The sequence below is a fragment of the Leucopleurus acutus genome (assembly GCF_964270905.1).
Source record: "Leucopleurus acutus genome assembly, chromosome: 15".
NCBI classification, from domain to species: Eukaryota; Metazoa; Chordata; class Mammalia; order Artiodactyla; family Delphinidae; genus Leucopleurus; species Leucopleurus acutus.
The window spans coordinates 25,872,899-25,879,606 of record NC_139157.1 but is presented as its reverse complement, the minus strand read 5'-3'; the positions used below and the strand labels follow the sequence as shown (position 1 = coordinate 25,879,606).

Genomic DNA, 6,708 nt, shown 5'->3' with positions numbered 1-6,708 from the left:
GTTTGGCATAGGGTGTCCAGCATTGTAGCTTGCTGGTTGTTGAGTGAAGCTGGGTGCTGGTGTTGAGATGGAGATCTCTGGGAGATTTTTGCCATTTGATATTATGTGGAGCTGGGAGGTCTCTTGTTGACCAGTGTCCTGAAGTTGGCTCTCCCACCTCAGAGGCACAGCACTGACTCCTGCCTGCAGCACCAAGAGCCTTTCATCCACACGGCTCAGAATAAAAGGGAGAAAAAGTAGAGAGAAAGAATTAGTAGAAGTAGGAAGAAAGAAAGAAAGAAAGAAAGAAAGAAAGAAAGAAAGAAAGAAAGGAGGGAAGGAAGGAAGGAAGGAAGGAAGGAAGAAAGAAAGAAAGAAAGAAGGAAAGAAGGAAAGAAAGAAAGAAAGGAGGGAGGGAGGGATGGTGGGAGGAAGGAAGGAAGGAAGGAAGGAGGGAAGGAAGGAATAAAGAAAGAAAGAAGATAAAGTAAAATAAAATAAAGTAAAATATAATAAATTATTAAATTAAAAAATAATTGTTAGGAAAAAAAATTTTTTAAAAACGGATGGTTAGAACCTTAGGACAAATGGTGGAAGCAAAGCTATACAGACAAAATCTCACACAGAAGCCTACACATACACACTCACAAAAAGAGGAAAAGGGGAAAAAAATCATAAATCTTGCTCTCAAAGTCCACCTCCTCAATTTTGGGATGATTTGTTGTCTAAAGGAGGGAAGGAAGGAAAGAAAGAAAGAAAGAAGATAAAGTAAAATAAAATAGTTATTAAAATTAATTATTAAGAAAAAAATTTAAAAAAAAAAAGGACGGATAGAGCCCTAGGACAAATGGTGGAAGCAAATTTATACAGACAAAATCTCACATAGAAGCATACACATACACACTCACAAAAAGAGGAAAAGGGGAAAAAATAATCTATCTTGCTCCCGGTCCACCTCCTCGATTTGGGATGATTCGCTGTCTATTCAGGTATTCCGCAGATGCAGGTATATCAAGTTGATTGTGGAGCTTTAATCCGCTGCTCCTGAGGCTGCTGGGAGAGATTTCCCTTTCTCTTCTTTGTTCTCACAGCTCCCTGGGGCTCAGCTTTGGATTTGGCCCCGCCTCTGCATGTAGGTCGCTGGAGGTCGTCTGTTTTTTGCTCAGACAGGACGGGGTTAAAGGAGCCGCTGATTCGGGGGCTCCGCCTCACTCAGGCCGGGGGGGGGGGGGGGGGGAGGGAGGGGCGCGGAGTGCGGGGCGGGCCTGCGGCGGCAGAGGCCTGCGTGACGTTGCACCAGCCTGAGGCGCGCCGCGTTCTCCCGGGTAAGTTGTCCCTGGATCCCGGGACCCTGGCAGTGGCGGGCTGCACAGGCTCCCCGGAAGGGGGGTGTGGAGAGTGACCTGTGCTCGCACACAGGCTTCTTGGTGGCGGCAGCAGCGGCCTTAGCGTCTCATGCCCGTCTCTGGATTCCGCGCTTTTAGCCGCGGCTCGTGCCCGTCTCTGGCGTCCGCGCTTTTCACCGCGGCTCGCGCCCGTCTCTGGAGCTCCTTTAAGCAGCGCTCTTAATCCCCTCTCCTCGCGCACCAGGAAACAAAGAGGCAAGAAAAAGTCTCTTGCCTCTTCGGCAGCTCCAGACCTTTTCCTGGACTCCCTCCCGGCCAGCCGTGGTGCACTAACCCCTTCAGGCTGTGTTCACGCCGCCAACCCCAGTCCTCTCCCGGCGCCCCGACCAAAGCCCGAGCCTCAGCTCCCAGCCCCTCCCGCCCCGGTGGGTGAGCAGACAAGCCTCTCGGCCTGGTGAGTGCCGGTCGGCACCGAGCCTCTGTGCGGGAATCTCTCCGCTTTGCCCTCCGCACCCCTGTGGCTGCGCTCTCCTCCGCAGCTCCGAAGCTCCCCCACTCCGCCCCACGCAGTCTCCGCCCGCGAAGGGGCTTCCTAGTGTGTGGACACCTTTCCTCCTTCACAGCTCCCTCCCACTGGTGCAGGTGCCGTCCCTATTCTTTAGTCTCTGTTGTTTCTTTTTTCTTTTGCCCTACCCAGGTACGTGGGGCGTTTCTTGCCTTTTGGGAGGTCTGAGGTCTTCTGCCAGCGTTCAGTAGGTGTTCTGTAGGAGCTGTTCCACGTGTAGATATATATCTGGTGTATCTGTGGGGAGGAAGGTGATCTCCGCGTCTTACTCTTCCGCCATCTTCCCCTCCGGCCTCTCTCCTTTTCTTTTGCTTTTAAATCTTTATTGAGTTCTTCTCAGAGGGGCACTCTAAATAAGAAACTTGCTAGCAAGATAGGCTGGGAAATGTCATTTCTAGGCCTTCAGCCCCTATATAGAAAAGAAAGCTTGGAAGGGCCAGCAAAGGTGGTAGCAGCTAACACTACCCATACACTATGTATTGGGATAACTTCTCTACTCTCAAATAGCCAAGTCATCGTAGATGCAGAAATGCAGTACAGAGCTTTCCGCGTGATAGGTCTGTGTTTAGTAGGAGCCATGTTTTCACATGGCCCTAGAGCAGGAGAAATTTAAAAGATGCTTCTCAAAGACCCTTCACATTCATTGGTTTTTATCCTTCTAACTGTACTGTATCTGATATTTTTATCTTTTGAGGAATTATTTGGAGGTTAAAGTGCTGTCCTAAAAGGCTTGATATATTAATCTTTCATAGTGGAAAGTTGGCTGCCTCCTGAGATGAATTGTAAGGTCAGTTCAAAGTGGAGGTTAGTCATTGCCAGCCCTGTCAGGTGGAAAGAACACTGAAATAAAAGACAAAAGGTCTGTGTTCAAGTCCTAAAGAGGCCATTTATTAACTATGTAAACATAAGTCATTCGACTTCTTAAAGTCAATTTCTTCTTCATGAAACAGAAATTTAACACGCCTCCCATCCTACCTCATAGAGTTATTTTAAGATTTAAAACTAGAATGGGGAAATGGATGGGAAGATATTTTTGTAAACTATAAATGTTGTGAAGGTCAGAACCCAACAAGGCTTGCTGAAAAGTCTGCCAGGACCTTGGCAAAGGGGAGATGAAGATAGGAGAGGAAGCCGGAATTGCTGGGGACTCACCTGGCTATAGAACTGGGTCCGAAGATGGGTGGCCAGATTTTCAAGTTATAGTGTCCGAAAGGATATAGTAAACTTGATATGTTATCACTATCCAAGAGGTCCAGTTTGGGGCAAAATAGGGCTCCAAGCAGTGGTGCTTTTCAGAATCAGGTGCTTGGTAGGGTTGCGTGGGCTCTATCTGTTTTGGAATGATATCGCAGCAGTAGCACAAAGTCCAGGCAGTAGTATCACCCACACTAGCTTGGCACAGAGTAGGCAATCAATATATTTTTATCAACTTGACCAACTGACTAACAGAATAAATGAATAAATATCTGGCAATAGGAAAGCATGTTGCCAAGGTCCCAGAAAAGCTGAATCCGGTTCATAACCTGGCTCCAGACACGTATGGGGAATATCAGTGTTAATCAAGATGAGCTGCCCAGTGACATGGGATGAGCAAGCTCACTGCTGGCCAGAAGGAAGAGAAGGGATGCAGTTCAGTGGGCTAGAGATGTGGGAGCCCACCCCATGCACAGTGGCTTGGCTCCAGCAGAAATTCAAGGTGGCACCTTTGGGTGGAGTTGAGCCACCTGGCTTGGTCAGGCCAGCCGGGTCAGGGCTAGGATGGAGCTAAGGACTGGCAGGTGCCTGAAACTTAACAGGAAGTAAAGATATACATTAATGTATTGTCGTACTGAGTTTTCAAACATTAACTACTCGTCTGAAAAACAATGAAAATTGGGATTCACAGGGACTTTAATATGGGTTCATTTTAATAATTATCTTAATATACAGCCACTAAAACGTCTGTTTTTGAAGAAAACCTGGGAAATGCTAATGAAGTAATGAAGGAAGTAGATAAACAGGCTATGCTCCTATATTTATAATTCTGAGTGTGCGTATGTTCAACAGAATAAAAGTACACTCTCTTACCATCATACGTCCTTCCTAAAAGGTATTGAAGTTATAAATATCAACAAAGTCCAATAGAGTATTTCTAAATGCAATGTTAAATCATAAGACATTTTTGTCCATTTATCCCAGTTCCAGGGATGGCAGGGAAAGAATGGAATGCACAAAGATTAAATCTCAGTTTTCTTCTTCAAGTATTGTTCAATAAATGTTAACATTATCAAGAAAAGGTTGGGGCCAATTTTCTCTTTTAACAACGGGAACATACTTGGAACTGGAAAACAGTCTATATTTAAGTAATTTACACATAGCTTCAGTGAAATGCACTTGATAGATTGGGTCATATTGATTTGTGACGTTAAAATCCAATGCAGAGGTTTCCCAGAGAAGGTGGGAAGGAGGTGAGGTGACCTCTCACTGCTGCTCTTGGTACCAAGAGCACCAAGCTCTCCTCCTCAGAGGAGGATCATAGTCCAAACACCTTTCAGCCCCAAGTCATATCTGGGGTTCCTTTATTCCTTTGTGAGTGAACAGCTTTGGGCACTTTCTAGAGTGCTGTCATGGGCTGGAGAATAAGAATAGTGAATTTCAAGTGATCGCAGAGAGTCGAGTTTTGAGGATTCTCTCATTCTCTGCTCGGGGAGACAAACATCCCATACAATTGTCTACGCAGCTGTGTTGTCAATACCGTAATTCACCCTCCTGAGGTTAGAGCATCCTGTGAGGTTTTAGCACAGAGTGTTGATTTTACTCTGGTGGTCTGGAAGAGTGCACACTGCCTGTTAGTGGGAAGCTTGCCCACTAGAAACATATCACCAGTGGATGCCATCCTAAGAATGTCTGTGAAAGGCTGAAAAACTAGAATCAATAGGACATCTGAGAGTCCTCAGCCCCACTACAGGCGAACAGGATTTCCTCTGGGGGGATATGTAGCTTTAAGTAAGTCTTTCAGGTTTTGAAAACCCAGAAAGCAGACATGGGGACCGGAAATTGAATTTATTATTAGACTCTTATCTTAGAAATGTATAGGACAGGAAAGTCAGCCCAGTACCCTGGAGTTCCCGTCTAGTCTGTGGATTCTTGGGGGGCACTTCCCAGAAGGTTCAGGTGCCACAGACGCCCCTGCGAAGCCACTGTGGAAAAACTCTCGCTGCTCTTCTGATGTCCAAGGGGGCCACACTGCCAGCTCCTCAGTCACAGGAGGTTTCTCATTCCAGGCCTAGATAAGGCAATTACATTGAAACGATTGCATCACCTGCTGCAGACAAGCATGATTAAATAGATCTGCTGGAAAGACAGAGGGAGGAGGCTGATTACAGAGTCGAAGGAGTGTCATCTATGGTAAAACACCTTTTTCCTTTAGTTTGTAGCAAAATCAATCACAGGTGGTGGTAATTTCTACAACACGCTTTCAGTGATAGTTTGATTTCTACATTTCTAGATAGTGTTTCCCACTCTTTTCTTTCTTTCTTTTTCCTTTTTTCTTCTCTTTAAGCGACCTTAAAGAAACTTAAATAAAATTTTGACCGAGGGCGGGTAAAGGGGACATGGAGTATGATAGTCACTTTTGTTCCAGTGTTAATTTTCAAAAACTCCAGATGTCTAATACTGAAAGCTGGTCCAGAGCGCGCAGAGTTAAAGAACTCGCTACCTACCCCTCCTCGGGCTGCAGGGCTGAATCACACTGGGGGAAGGAAAGTCTGTCTCACAGAATTATTAATTCACTACTGTGATTTCTTTCTCTGTTGCTAAAGGGGAGCTGGGGGAGGGGTGTGGGAAGTTGTGTGGGCAGCCAGGAAATGTGACATTTGTCTTGGTTCCTTGCGATTGGAGGAAATTCTGTCTTCTTTTGGTTCAGAAATTTTAGCAGCTTAATTTTTTTGTTGTTGTTTAAATGTTTGACTTTTGGCGATGGAAGCAACCCCAAGCCCACCTCTCTGGGGCTGTAAAAAATACTTTATCAAATGATGTCATTCAGATGGAGAGCTGCTAAGAAAAACCTAACCCTGCAGGAGCCAGGTCCCAGCCTGCCTCTAAATCCTTGTGTAATTTAAAGCGGCACTTGTCAGGGGAGTCTGATCAGACCTGTCGCCTTCAATCTCCTCTTTGAACTTCACCTCACTTTTCTACTTTATCTTCTTTTGATGAGAAGTGAACATAAATATGAATGATCTTGAATGCCTGCTCTCTGAAGACCCATAGTCACTAAGAAGTAGTCAGTGACCAATAGTCACTAAGATACTGGACAAAATGTAACTGCCATGTAAATAAATGTCCCTTACTAAATAGGCTGTGGAAAGTTTAGATGATGTGCAGCAGCTATTTTGAGTTATTTGGATAAAACATATTCCTCAAATTTGGGCACAATATTATAAATAATACAGCACTAATTTAATATAACCTCAGTATATTTCATTTCAAAAGATTGTAATTTCTATTTCTGTTTATTTTTAAGAACTTTTTTCCATTTTTAAAGAACTTGTAATATATTTTATTTATGTATTTTATTTTTGGCTGCATTGGGCCTTCGCTGCTGCGCGAGGGCTTTCTCTAGTTGTGGCGAGCGGGGGCTACTCGTCGTTGTGGTGTGTGGGCTTCTCATTTCAGTGGCTTCCCTTGTTGCGGAGCGTGGGCTATAGGCGTGTGGGCTTCAGTAGTTCTGGCACACCAGCTCAGTAGTTGTGGCTCGCGGGCTTTAGAGCGAAGGCTCAGTATTTGTGGTGCACGGGCTTAGTTGCTCCTCAGCATGTGGGATCTTCCCGGACCAGGGCT

General features: G+C 45.3%; 1 long non-coding RNA gene across 1 annotated transcript; it reads left to right on the top strand.

The window, feature by feature from the left end:
- The first annotated feature begins 207 nt into the window (after window positions 1-207).
- On the top strand, window positions 208-530 carry LOC309971911. The gene is made up of 2 exons (XR_014326769.1): window positions 208-259; window positions 324-530. It is a non-coding gene; the product is annotated as an uncharacterized lncRNA (long non-coding RNA).
- The last annotated feature ends 6,178 nt before the right edge of the window (window positions 531-6,708 follow it).